Raw genomic sequence first — 14,962 nt, 5'->3', positions numbered from 1 at the left:
CCTCCTTCCTGGGTAGGGGCGCAAATCTTCATCCAATTAATCCAGTGCCTCTTGTGGCCTTCTTCAGAGCTACCCCAGAAAAAATTTGCTAAAGTTCTATCCAGAAAATGGGTGTAAACACGTAGGTGGACCAACTTAATCTTTTATACATAACACTTGATTATATTATGTTATATTATATACGATGTGTGGTTGAACCCTAGGGTGGATTAGATACTAACATGGGACGGTGCATGTGGTGGCCTGAAGATCTATATTACATATGTGTGTGGTTGAACCATTGGATGGATTAGATATTAGACATGGGACGATGCATGTGGTGGCGTGAAGATCTGATACATGATCTTATCAAATAAGGAATACCCAAAAAATTAAAAGGACCATTTCTTAGATTAGAATATTTCAACCGCACGACCACTTATAAATTATTTTTATTATTATTGGGTGTATAGTCTTATGTTTTGTTGGACATTTCACGAAAATTTAGCATATTGAAGAGTTTTTTATGCACCGTCATCACTTGATATCTTACCATATCAACGGTTTGGATCACTGAATATGAGCTGAAAAACTAAGTTAATACAGTCCACGTGTATTCCAAATCAGCATGCATTCACGTATCGTAGCAAACTCATCAAAACTTGTGAATCGTGTTTTTTGTGTTTTAAATGTGATTTCTTCCCCAATTTGGATGGGAGCGGATTAGGTGAGGCGGGGCGTTACCCAAGACGGTGCAACCATTACCGAGTGGCCCAACTTTATGTATGTATTCCATATCCACACCGTCTATCAGTCTTTCAGGTGGACCATACTATAAGAAACGGTGGTGATTGATTGCCCTATCATTACAAACTTTCTAGGCCCACCGTAATATTTCTATGATGTTTATTTGTCATCCAACCTGTTGAAAAGGTCACGAAGAGTTAGATGAAGAGAGACAGCACAAATATAGAATACATACATCAAGGTGAGCACCACAGTAAGGGCTACACCATCTTGGGTGAGGCCCGGCCACACCTAATCCACTCCCAAATTGGATTCCACAAGCAACCGTTTAATTCTCAGTTGCCGGTTCTGAGGTAAAAATGGATTTAAATCTCCTGTGGTATGGTCCACCTAAGATTTAAATCTCCTTCGTGTTTTAGATCATGCCCTAAAATGAGCTGTCAAAATGGATGGACGGTGTGGATGCACGTGCATCACAGTGGGACCCACAGTTAGTGATCCACCAACTTCGGTCGATATCTGGGGATCCACCCAAACGGGCCCATTTCATGTGGGGAGTCTTTACTTTTCCATTGTAGGCTCGATGCGTGATGTTTTCATTTGGCTGTCTATCGTTGCCTTGCTGGACAGGGTACTTCTAGTGTACTGCTCGATGCAATCTGCGTCCTTTAACACATCCTCCTGTACATACATGGAATAAGGAGACTTATAGACTTTCAGTGGGTTGATTGTGGGAAAGTGGATCGTACTTAGCGTTTTTCTTTGACAGTGAGGGTATTTTAATCATTTCTCCATGCCAGAATCAAAAGACGCCTAGGAAGTAACGGGGTATTATAAATGTCAAAAACTATGAGTGGTTAGAAAATATCAAAAGAGAAATGATGTAGGTTGCGTGGTGTGCCACAAACTATTGACCAAATAATTAGTGTGCCAGCGTCACCAAGTTGTATGTGTTATATATAATTTTGAGATATCATTTGAGGTTTATGTGTTATATCTACATTATTTATTAATGTTGAGATATCATTTGAGGGCATGGTCCAAAAATAAGGCAGATCTAAAGCTCAAGTGACCCACACCATAAAAAGCAGAGGAGATCAAACGCCATTGCTTCTTGTGGTGTGGTCCACTTGAGCCTTGGATCTACGTCATTTTTGGTTAAAAGGCTTAAATGATATAGAAAAATGGATGGGCAGTGCAAAAAATCCATACATCCCGGTCGCCACTCTGACCCTCTGCCTATGCGAGGTCGGGTAACGTGGGGTTACAACGAGGAAAGGACGTGAAGGTCGAGCACCGTCTTTCTTGGGGGATAACTACTCCGAATCCACGGAGCTTCTCTAGACTCCTCACAGAGATGCGTCGAATTCATGAGGAAATATAGAAACTATAAGTAATTCTAGAATATTCGAAATAAATTTATTGATGATTGACATGTATGTCCCTTTTACACCATTAATATAGAAAAAAAAAACCCCCAAAATTCGTAATTACGAAAAATATCAAATTTCTAACTCTAATACAAATCATAATTCTAATAAAACTCTTCTAAAGCCTAATTCTAAAAATAAAAATTCAAAATAAACTTTTGCTAGAAGAGTCCTAGCATAATTCCAAGTTATTTATAAAAAGGAAGAAAATATAAAATTCTAAAAGTAGGAAAATATTAAAATTTTGGAATTATTAAAAATAGTAATATTTTCCAAAAAAATCATTTTTGAGCTGAAAGTACACATTTTCTGACGAAACGGACAGATGCAACCCACTTTGCGGGTTAGTTCTCCTCGGATGGCCCGTTTCAGTAAAGATTGATAGGTTATGCGCCCCATAACGATTCCCTGATCAAAAGTTACGGTCAATTTACAGTCCACCTTCTTTTGGCCCAACCATGCTATGAACATATCTGTGACACGTTCTACATCAGACCCCTCCAAAAAAAAAAAAAAAAAAAAACCTCATCCTCAAGTTACTTAAGGGACTTGACTCATGATTCTGATTTACTTCTGACAATAATGTTTATTAGTCATTTTCTTGTACTTGGCATTAAGCTTTGAGCTGACACAATACATGCACTAATGTTTTCCTTGACTTGATTAGTATCAATCAGTTCATTCACTTCTACCTTGAAGATCTTACATTTCTGAAAATGTGGGCAATTAGGCAGACTTGCTCCTAAGACGGGATCAATGTGGCTTTGTATATCTTGTATGGGAGGCAATTTATTAGGGAGTTCATCGAGCACAACTGCCTTAAATGCCTATAACACTGGTTCCAAATCTTTTAGGATGTTCACAGGCTCCACATATTTTTTCTTTTCAACTAATGCATATATATCTCCCATTTTCTCATATTGTTTAACAAAGGCTTGTTCAGTTATGAGAGATTGTCTCTCCACTTTAGAAGTTTTGGGTTAGTTCTCCATTCCCATAGGAGCCATATGTTTGCCACCGATGAATCATATGGCCTGTTGCAACTCCATTTAGACATGGTCATCCCTCATCGACAAATAATGGGGTTTCTTTGCATATTCCCTTACTGATTGATTATCCTATAAATAATTTTGATTTTATTGGAATAATACATGATCATAATCTCTAAGAAGGTATCGCGTGCGCAACAACTGCTTCATCCGAGACTACGTGCGGATTGGCGCCTTCATCTGTCTCGTCCGCTCGAGTTGAAGTTGTTCCCACCAAGCTCAAGCTCTGCCCATCAACTTGTAGGCCACAAGTTTAACTTTCTTCTCTTCCACGGTGTCCATGTAGTCGAAGAAATATTCAACTTTAAGCAACCAATCAAGGAAGTCATTGAAGTAGAGTTGGCCATTGAAGCTAGGAAGATCGACTTTCATCTTGAATTCTTGATCAGTTAGATCTATCTAATCAATGCCTCATCTACGATGTTGTGGAATCATGTCGCTGGATCCCACCTTCTCAGGAGTGATCTTGTGGTTCACTATCGGCACCATCATCCGATCAGTGCGATTACGAGTTCTAGTGCCTACTGGGGATGAATTACTGACATGAACACAAAACTGCTCTATAGCCTCCACCAAGCGATCGATGGAAGCAAATCAACTGAAAGGGGGAGTGCAAGCAAGTGATGTTGCAGAACCTCAACTAATACACCCAAAAAATGAGCAGCACTTGGACCAGGTCCCAATACTACACCAACAGTAGGGACAAGTAGCATCTCTAAAAGATAGTTTCCAGGGAATGCAACAGGTCAAAGTTTCAGATGTTCAAAGGAGGAGGGCGTGGACTTTCTACAACAGAGGTGACTGGGAAACCAGGCTGAGAAGACTCAAGCGAAGGGCAGTGAACACAGGCTGTATCACGGATGGATAAAATCCTTGTTTGGAATGCTCGAGGAATTGGAAACCGCAGGATGGTTAGAACGTTTAAACAAATGATAAGGACTCACAGCCCCTGGATTGTGGTGATCCTTGAACCGATGCTTAGGGATTCAAGCAGAGTGAGGATAGGCCTGTCGTTAGGTTTTCACCTTTCCCACTCTAATGGTGAGGAGGGAGGAAAAATCTGGTTCTTCTATAAAGATGTTTTCTCTTGTTCGATTGTTAAAACAACTAACCAATTATTATCTATTAATTTGTACATTTAGACAATGCAAATTTCTCTTAATCTAACCACGATTTATGCTAGGTGCTCTCGTCCTACTAGGAGACAACTATGGAATGATTTGGCAGATCTTTCCAATAGCCTGCAGGGCCCGTGGGGAGTCTGTGGGGACTTCAATGCCACCACATCAGCTGATGAAAGAAGGAGTAGAGGAGCCTTTGACAGTCACAGTGCTAGGGAATTCAGCGAGGCAATCGAGACAGCAAATTTATTGGATGGAGGGTTCATGGGGCCGAGATTTACTTGGTGCAATAACCAGTCTGACACCTCAAGGAGTTGGGCCAGGCTGGATAGAATGCTTATCAATACAGCCTGGGCTTTTGCATTTCTAACATTCCACGTTGAACATTTGCCCCGAATCAACTCTGACCACAGCCCCTTACTTCTTGCCTTCCCTCCTAAACCTCCAACCACGCCAAGGCCGTTCCGTTTCCAGAAGATGTGGACAAAGGAGAACCCTTTCATGTAGGTGGTTAAAGAGGCATGGGACAAGGTGGATTCATATCATTTGATTATCAATGTGCTAGTGAAGCTGAAAAGTGTAAAATCTCAGCTTAAATCCTGGAACAAAGAACAGTTTGGCGATATCTTTGAGGGATTAAAGGCGGCTGAAACTGAAGTGGCAGATCTAGATCTTCAGCTCCAATGGTTAGACCCAAACCAGGGAAGCGACTTGAACTTACATCGCAGATTTCAGGAAGCATCTGCATAGTTGAACAGTGGGAGACAAAACATGAATTATTCTGGAAACAGAAGTCCAGAATAAGTTGGTTAGATGAAGGGGATCGCAACACTAAGTTTTTTCATGCCACAGTTACTGAAAGACAAAGAAGGGCTAGAATTTCTAGTATTTAGCTTGTGTCAGGGGAAGTTTTGAAGGAGCCAGATGAAATTAAGAAAGCTGCAATCAGCCATTTTGAGGATCTTTTTAAAGGAAGAAGCAGCACCGTTAATTCAGTTTTGCTTACTTTGGTTCCGCATTTGGTGACACAGGAGATGAATGACTGTCTCATGGCGCAACCGTCCATCCAAGAAGTTCACTCTGCTATTCTCTCCATTTCGTCAGAAAGTGCGCTTGGCCCAGACAAGTTTTCTGGAGTTTTCTATTCGATTTGTTGGGACATTGTTGGCCTAGATATTCACAAGGCGATAGTCTACATCTTCTAGGGAGGGATGATTCCTCGGGCAGAAAATTCTTCTCTGATTTGTTTGATTCTCAAAAGGGCCGCCCTTAGGAAATGGGCTGATTTCTGACCTATAAGCTTATGCAATTGCCTTTATAAGATCTTCTCAAAGATCATAGCTGTCAGGCTCAGTCGTTTCCTCCCCTCTCTGATCTCCTCAAAGCAGGGTGCTTTTGTTAAAGGTCGGTCTATCTCGGAGAACATTGCTCTTTCTCAGGAGTTGTTGAGGGGTGTTAATAGGAAGTCCAGAGGAGGCAATGTGGTGCTCAAGTTAGATATGGAAAAAGCGTACGACAAGGTGGATTGGACTTTCCTGAAGCACATTTTGACGCGGTTTAGGTTTTGTGAGAGGTGGGTCAACATAGTGAAGAACTGTTACTCAAGCTGCTAGTTCTCTGTCTTGATAAATGGGGAAGCAACTGGCTTTTTCAAGTCATCCTATGGGCTGAGGCAAGGTGATCCACTCTCGCCTAGTCTGTTCATCCTAGGGGCAGACGTTTTAAGCTGAGGCCTTCATCATATGGTAGTAACGGGCAGTTGTGCTCCTTTCTCCCTCGAGAGGGGTAACTCGGTTATTTCCCATCTTCTCTATGCGGATGATACCCTCCTCTTTCTAAACAGAGGTAAGGCTTTGATGAGAAGGATTGCAACTCCGTTGGAGGAATATCAATTAGCGTCGGGCCCATCTGGTCCTCTCCCGCCGTCGATGGCTCTTTCCATGCTCCCTACTTATGTTTTTGAGTATATTTTCCAGCGTGGATTCTGTCTCAACAGGTCCCAATACCCTTTTTGGCCCTTCACCTCTTCAGGCGCCTTCTCCGTAAAATCTGCCTGGGACATCAGCAGGTCAAATGCTACCACAAAGGGCTGGGCGAGATGGGTGTGGCACCGAAATCTTCCGCCGAAAATTTCCCTCTTTATCTGGAAAATTCTCTTCAATGCAATTCCGGTTGAAAAAGCAATCCAATCCAGAGGCGTGTCCTTGGCATCAAAGTGCGGTTGCTGCAGGGAGGATTTTGAGCATGGCCCGGCCGAAGAGACCATGTCCCATCTCTTTCTGGATGGTCAGCAAGCAGTATATGTCTGGAGATTTTTTGCGGTTCAGGCAGGGATCTCCATATTGCAGGCGTCAACGGTGGAAGCAAGAATCCAGCAATGGAGGAGGGCCTGCGCAGATAGTAGAGTGTGCTCGGTACGTAACCTTCTCTCTCCAGCTTTTATTCTTTGGGAACCTTGGCGAGCTAGGAACGGGGCCATTTATGATGATAGAGCTATGAAAGCTCCATCGATTATTGCAAAAGTCTCTTAGTCGCTGACCACCACCTCCAATGAAGATGTTAAGAGAGGGTATGTGCAGCCTCATCCATCGCACCAAATTATGGTCTTATGGCAGAAACCCCCTGTCAGTTGGGTGAAAGTAAATGTTGACGGGTCCTCAAGGGGCAACCTGGGCTTGGCTGGGGGTGGAGGTGTCTGTAGAAATGACAAGGGAGAATTCTTGTTTGGTTTCGCTTTTGGTTATGGTGTGATGTCCAATATTGGAGCTGAGATCCATGCGGTTCATGATGGGCTTCTTCAATGTTTGGATAAAGGTTTCTACAAAATTGTGGTCAAGTCAGATTCGGATTTGGTGATTAAGGTTTTCAATGAGGAAGCAAACATTGGTTGGATATGGAATGGTTGGAGAACCATTACGGATAGACTTTGGAATCTTGCATCGGTGGAGTTCAAACACATGTTCAAGGAGGGTAATGCTTCGGCTAATGCGCTCGCGCATGTTGGAAGTGTGTCCCAAGTTCGTTTTCTTACTTCTTGCAGGGCGGATTTGCCTCAACAAGTGAGGGGTCTCCTCTTCCCTGACAAGTTCGGTCTCAAGTCAATCAGAGAGAGGAAGAATTAAGGCCTCAGTCTCTTTGTTTGTTCCTTTGTTTTGCTTTTTAGGCCACGTGTCTGGGCCTCCTTACAATAAGTCTTTTCTAGGTCATTTTCCTACGAAGACCCGAATATCTGGAATTTTTGTCCAATAATGAAAATTTCCTTTTTTCAAAAAAAAAAAAAGCAATTGATGGAAGCCTCTAACCCTTGCATGACTTGCCTATCCTCTCGCTGGGAAGCTTCCATTCTTTTCAAAAAATACGAATCCCTGGATCACTGTCCATAAAATTTTGGTCCTGATCTTCGTTGTTTGCAATCGACCCGAGGGGAGTCCTCGCTCTGATTCCAATTGATGCAGGGAAGGACGTGAGGTCGAGCACCATCTTCCTCGGGGGGGATAACTACTCCGAATCCACAAAGCTTCTCTGGATTCCTCACAGAGATGCCCCAAATCCACGAGGAAAGATATAAACTAGAAGTAATTCTAAAATATTCGAAACAAATTTATTGATGATTGATATGTATGTCCCTATTACACTATTAATATAGAGGAAAAAAAACCCAAAATTCATAATTACTAAAAATAACAAAATTCTAACTCTAATAAAAATCTTAATTCTAATAAAACTCTTCTAAAGCCTAATTTCTAAAAATAAAAATTTCAAATAAACTTTTGCTAGAAGAGTTCCAGCATAATTATAATTTATTTCTAAAAAAGAAGAAAACCTAAAACTCTAAAATTTGACAATATTAAAAATTCGGAATGACTAAAAATAGTAATATTTTCCTAAAAATTTGATTTTGAGCTGAAAGCGGGCGTTTTCTGACGAAACGAACAGATGCAACCCACTTTGTGGGTCAGTTCACCTCGGATGGCCTGTTTCAGTAAAGATTGATAGGTTGTGCACCCCATAACGATGCCTGGATAAAAAGTTACGGTCAATTTATGGTCCACCTTCTTTTGGCCCAGCCATGGTAAGAACGCATCTGTGACACGTTTTACATCATGTTAGTACCCAATTTGCATCCCACTATCACCAAAATTTGTTTCACATGTGGGACATTGGGCCATGCAAAAGGATGGTATTATCATGATTATCATCTATAACTAAAATCATCCTAAATCAAGCACTAGGTTGGCCACAACACTAAAATCAATGAACAGTTGTTCATCCGATCCAAGATGTAGATTTAGCCAATGTCGTGAATAAATCGGCGGTCTTTTCAGCTTCTGCCTTCTTAACATTGGTGCCAACCTTCTTCACGGATCTGATTTCCTAAATGTGTGATACATTTGCAGTATAAAAAAAACACTTTGTACGACAACAATGGTAGTGGCCAATACCTATTCATGTATTGGTATGTAATATAAAGGGATTTTGGTCATCCTAGCCTTATAGTTTTGCCAAATTCCTGAAAAGAAGTAAAGTTTAAACTATTCCAAAGATAGTCATTTGGCATGTTTTTAATTAAAAGTTTTTTGGATCAAATTACCCTTGTACTTGGATTAGCAACTGTATAATTTTGAGTAAAGAAGAAGTTATAGAGTATCCGATTTTGAGTAAGTGATGTGGATAGGAATAGTTATTGGGCCTATTAGAACCTAGATCCAATACATTCATTTTCTTTATATCCATCTATTTATATGGAAAGATGTAACTTCTTACTAACATGATCTTTGTATGGCCCACAAAACCTGATAACTTATAATGGTGTCTATTTGATACGAACTATTTTTTTGTGATACGGTCAATATGACTGGTGAATGTTGATCATGCTTCCAACCATGACCTTCCATGAAACTCCGATGTTAATAGATGGAGTAGATTCCACACATATGTTATGGTGGACCCTACAGACAATATACGAATGCCCTTATAGTGTTAAGGGTCAGGGTCGAGGTTGTCATTCATTAAGGGTCGAGGTTGTCATGCATTAACAACCAAAATTGTTATGCGTTAAGGGTCGAGGTTGTCATGTATTAAGGGTTGAGGTGGTCATTCATTTTTTTTTATTTAAAGGAAGGTAGTCATGCATTCACCACCAAAAATGGAGGAAAGACTACGGACTAGATCTCTAGCAAAAAATAGTAGCTACGGTTTTAGTCCGTAGCCATTGTACCTTAGGTATTACTTTTGAAGGGTCGAGGTTGTCATGTGTTAAGGATCTAGTGTCGTGTTAAGGGTTTAAGTTGTCATGTGTTAAGAGTCTAGGTTATCATGTGTTAAGGGTTTGGGTCATGGTTGTCATGTGTCAAAGGTCTAGTTGTCATGTGTTACGGGTTGAGATTATCATGTGTTAAGGGACTGGGTCGTGGTTGTCATGTGTCAAAGGTGTAGGTTGTCATGTATTATGGGCCGATGTTGTCATGTGTTAAGGGTAAAGGTTGACACATAGTAACCCAAACCCTTAACACATGACAACCTCGACCCTTCAAAAGCAATGGGTAAGGTATATCAATGGCTACGAACTAAAACCATAGCTTTGATGTTTCGCTACAAATATAGTCTGTGACTTTTGTTCTATTTTTTTAGTGAATGCATAACTTCATCCTCGACCATTAACACATGATAACCTTGACCCTTAACACATGGCAACCTCGACCCTTAACACAAGACAACATCGACCGTTAATACATGACAACCTCGACCCTTAGCACATGACGACCTCGACCCTGACCATTACAAGGGCATTTGTACACCGTTTGTGGAGTCCACCATCACATATGTATGGAATCCACACTCCAATCATTAACTTCAGAGTTTCATGGAAGGTCATGGTTCGAAACATGATCAACATCCGCCAGTCACATTGGCTACTTCATTAAAAAATAGTTGATACCAAATAGACATCATAAGTTATCAGGTTTTGTACGCCACACGGAAATCATGTCATAAAGAAGTTAGCATCTTCCCATATAAGTAGAAAGCTAGAAAGAAAATAAAAGGATTGGATATAGGTTCTAGTAGGTCTAATAACAAATCATGTCCACATCACTTCCTTGGAATTTGATACTACATAACTTCTTTTGAGCAACTCTAAAGACGGGCAATTTGATCTTAAAAACTTTCAAAAACCTATCAGATGACTATCCTTGAAATATTTTAAACTTCACTTCCTTTTCAAAAATTTTGCAAAACCACAAGGTTAATACGATCGAAATCCCTCATTTTTTTTTTCAACTAAGGATTTATTGAAACCGCCCTAGCTGGTCACACTTCTAGATGTTGACCATGCAAATTGTCAAGCTAATCTTGTCAATCCATGCACTCCAACGAAATACTTCTAGTGTTCTCAGAGCACTATAAGTTACAGTGCACCTAATTGCATCATGTCACTTAGACTGTCCAATCGTTTGATCTGAACTGTCCATTAGGACCCGAGCATATTTCATGGCCTACCATGCAAAAATGGCACTCATGGGATTATTCAATCCACCCTTAGTTTGGCCTTATTTTCTTTAGCAATCCTTTTTCCTAGTAATAGATGGATGGTTGCGATTGCGTAGCAGAAGCGAGAATCATAAGCAATCAATGATAATCCCTAAAAAATAAATGGATCGAACTATTTATTTGACCATTCTTGTGTAAACAATCATAACTGTCCATGTTAAGGACCATATCAAATGTTAACATTTGTCAGGTCGGTTGGATTTTTTTTATTTTTGGGTTAGCTTGTTAGTACACACCCATGTCGGTATACACCCTCCATGTTAGCCACCCCTAGTAGGGATCAATACCAAGACCTCAAGTGTTGAAACGAGGTATCTCCACCCAGTCTACCAGTTGAACTATGGATCTGGGTGTGTCAAGTCGGTGGAATGTTCGCACCATAGGCCATCAAATATGTGTTGGATCTAATTAACAGTCCAGATCAATGGATAGGACTCTCTAATGCAACGGCAAGCACTCAAGCATTTCTCCTCTATAAAGACTCTTCTCCTTTCCATATTTCCTCTTAAGTCACAAAGCCATTCGTCCCTTCTTTTCTTTTTTTTTTTTCCTTCAAAACGCAGACAATTTCCATATATATCAACTAAATTTACATGATTCGGCTTTCCCAGGTGAAAAAGGACCTAAGAAACCTATCATAAAAGGATCCTAGAAAGGAAACAAAAACCTAAAATAGCACCAGACAATCCTGAAAGAGCCGCAAACTTAACTAGGATCTAATGGATCCTAGACCGACCTTGTTCAGGAAAAGAAGGCCTCTAACTAATGAGGGAAGGGAGCCGTAAGAGATAAGGAGATGAGAGATTTGCTCTTTACTACCCAGCCTCGCCATTGCATCCGGAGGAGCGTTGCCTTCCCTAAGAATATGGGCGAACTTCACTTGCCCCGTAGTCGCCATTTGGCGGATTCTGTAAATCCAACATCTCCACTTCCAACCTGGAGAGGCAACCCCAACCAAGAAATCTATGAGGAGCTGAGAGTCCGATTCAACTATAATGTTCTTCAGACCCTTTGAAAAACACAGATGCATACCATCATGGATGGCCCTGAGCTTAGCATGGACATTAGAACCAGCCCCATAACCTTCAATGAAGGCAAATAGGAAAGCCCCTTTTCATCTCTGCAAATTCCTCCCCCGCCGGATGGGCCAGGGTTACCTAAGGTCCATCCGTCAACATTGATTTTAGCCCATCCAAGAGGAGGCCGCATCCATTTTACAACTATAGAAGAAGCAGATTGGGCATGCCCCAGGATTGACAAGTGATCACTAGGGACCGGGGAGTTTGCTGGACTAGGGGAGGCCCTGCTAGGGGGCTGACGGACTGTAGAACGGGCAGCCGTGGGAGGAGGGACAGAAGAGCTAGCTAAACCCCTTGCCTGGATGTACTCTAACCACTAATTGATCCTGTTTGTGAGCTTGGGGATTGAAGTCCTATCACCGTCAAAGAGAGCCACATTCCTGGCCTTCCAAGTTTCCCAAAGGAGGACGCAGGGGGCCAAGAATTGGGCCCTAGAAAAGTGACAACACGCCGCCGAAACTGCCCACCATTGAGCCAACCGATGCTCCACTGAAGACGAGCTCTGGATGCAAATTCCAAACTTTCTCCCCACAAACTCCCAGGCTACTTTCGCTAGGCCTCCAGTGAGAAACAGATGATGGATGGATTCAATGTCTTGGCTGGTTCCACCTTGGGCAAACCTGCAATCACAACAAACACAGTGAGACGCCAGCTGAATTCCCCTAGCTTGGATCTCCGCCTCAACTGGGATAGCTTTCACTAGAATTTTCCAAACTAAAAGCCCAATTTTCGAAGGAAGGGTAGGGTGCCAAACCCATCTAGCCCAGCCCTTTTGGACCTGGCCCGCTCTACAAATCTCTCAGGTTGACTTAATCGAGAACTTCCCCGAAGGAGTGAATGGCCAAAAAGCCTTATCTGGGCCACTGGAGAGACAGAAACCCGCTTGAAAAATATAATTGATTACTTCCTGTGGGAGGCAACTGAAGGCCACCGAGGGTGGGAGAGGACCAGCTTGGCCTAGGATTTGATTTATCTGTAGGGAAGCGCAGAAGGTGAGCCCTCAAGATTTGACTGTCTACACGATGTTTGGAGCCTTTACAAAGCAGAAGATTGACGCTCCAACGGCCCGCCTATCTACTACTGGAGCAGATGGAACTATTCACACCTCTGATCCTACGGTATATAGTGGCCCCAGATTGCGATCTATGAATTAGATCATCCCAAGGACAAGCCAGAATGGACAGACTCTCGTGCACAATATATCTCTCTCTGTATACTCTCAGTATTTTGTATATTTCATTTAATGCGAGAGAGAGCGCATCCCTTTTTATAGGAAAGGAGGGAGAAATCGGATGAAACCATATTATCCGATCAAATCCCTATCTCTTATCATACTTCAAATTCAAAGTTGAATTTGAAATCTCAATCGAATGGAAAAGGCCGGAGAAAGCCTAAACATGTGGGACCCACCCACTAGTGATTGCTCACCAGTGGGCCCCACTGGCCTATGTCCAACATCTCCCACTCAATCACACTGTGAGATAGGCACAAAAAATTTGTCCATTTAACTCGCCTAATAACAATCAAAGATCAAACATCGCGATCAAAAGAATCAGAGGCGTGGGACCAGCTGGATCACCATAATCTTCTCACAGGTGCTTAAGTACTAAGTGACCACCTGACTAGTACTCAATAACTCAAGCTTTGCAATGCCTGTCCTAGTCCGCATGACCACACCGGATGGAGTTAACTCCCGATCTGGAGTACTCGGCCAACATACGCACTTATCCAACTTATTGAGTTATTCTGAAAACTTGAATTTTCACAAACTTCGACTAAAATCAATTCAAAGAAATACTTATATATATATATATATATATATATATATATATATATATATATATATATATATATATATGCTTTTTAAGAAAAATACTGTTTGCAAAAGTCTAATAAAAACAACTCGATACTGCCTGCGGATAAGTCTTCAAGTGCGTATTTATAGTTTTAGAAACTTGCTGTAGTTGTCACGGGATCTTCCCCACGTAGATGTGTAATTTGGAATTAATCAAGCTGCTTTTCTAGTGTAACTGAGTCTAGCCAATCAAGGACCTTTCGTCATAGTACATTAAAGTAACAACACTCAATCTCATCCTCATATACACAAGAGGAGGGTAGCTAAGGACACAAAGAGTCACCTACAGGACTGGCTACTCGCACGTTGTAATGATTAGATCGAATCAAAGTAATCTGTAGGTAATAAGTCCTAGCACGTGGCTACAATCCACGTCGTAAAGTAGACAATACTAGGTGAATGTCAGGTCTACAATACGTAGGTCATTCTACATAAGGTACGACTCATTTCATAACCTCATAACCTAACTTTAATTTCAGGCCATAACATTAATCGCATGTAACGGAATGGTGCGATTATGTTATTCGACTTTATCAGTCTCATCTTCAATCTTTATAAGATTGTAGGCGGATACGACTCACTCATATCCTCATCCTTTATTATTCACAATAAAGGAAAGTTCATACCTCAATGTATAAACATAGCCTCAAATGTACCTCTCTTGTACATTCAAGGTTGGTCAACCCGTGCGAGTGGGTGACCGGCCTGCCGACAAAAAATAGAAATCCTACATGATTTCAAGGTAAATGCTGATGAACTTCATACCTAGTTATATTAGTGTTTAATATTGAATAAAAAGGAATATAATATTCATTAATGAAAGATCAAAGGTACTACAAAACAAGTACATTAGTCAAGCTTTCCTCAATCCCATCTACCTGACGTGAACCTTAAATAGATCTCTAGCTATAGGTTTCGTTATGGGATCAGCCATCATCTCCTTAGTAGGAATGTAGCTGAGGGCGACCTTCTTATCTCTCACTTGATCACGGACGTAATGATACTTGATCTCTATGTGCTTAGATTTCTGGTGGTGTTTAGGGTCCTTTACCAAATCAATGGCAGAAGTATTGTCTATCTTCAGCGATATAGGCTGACGAACACTCGGTACAACACCCAGACTCAATAGAAATCTGCGAACCCATACACACTC

Source organism: Magnolia sinica, chromosome 2, assembly GCF_029962835.1.
Source record: "Magnolia sinica isolate HGM2019 chromosome 2, MsV1, whole genome shotgun sequence".
NCBI classification, from domain to species: Eukaryota; Viridiplantae; Streptophyta; class Magnoliopsida; order Magnoliales; family Magnoliaceae; genus Magnolia; species Magnolia sinica.
Note: the sequence above shows the minus strand (reverse complement) of the source record.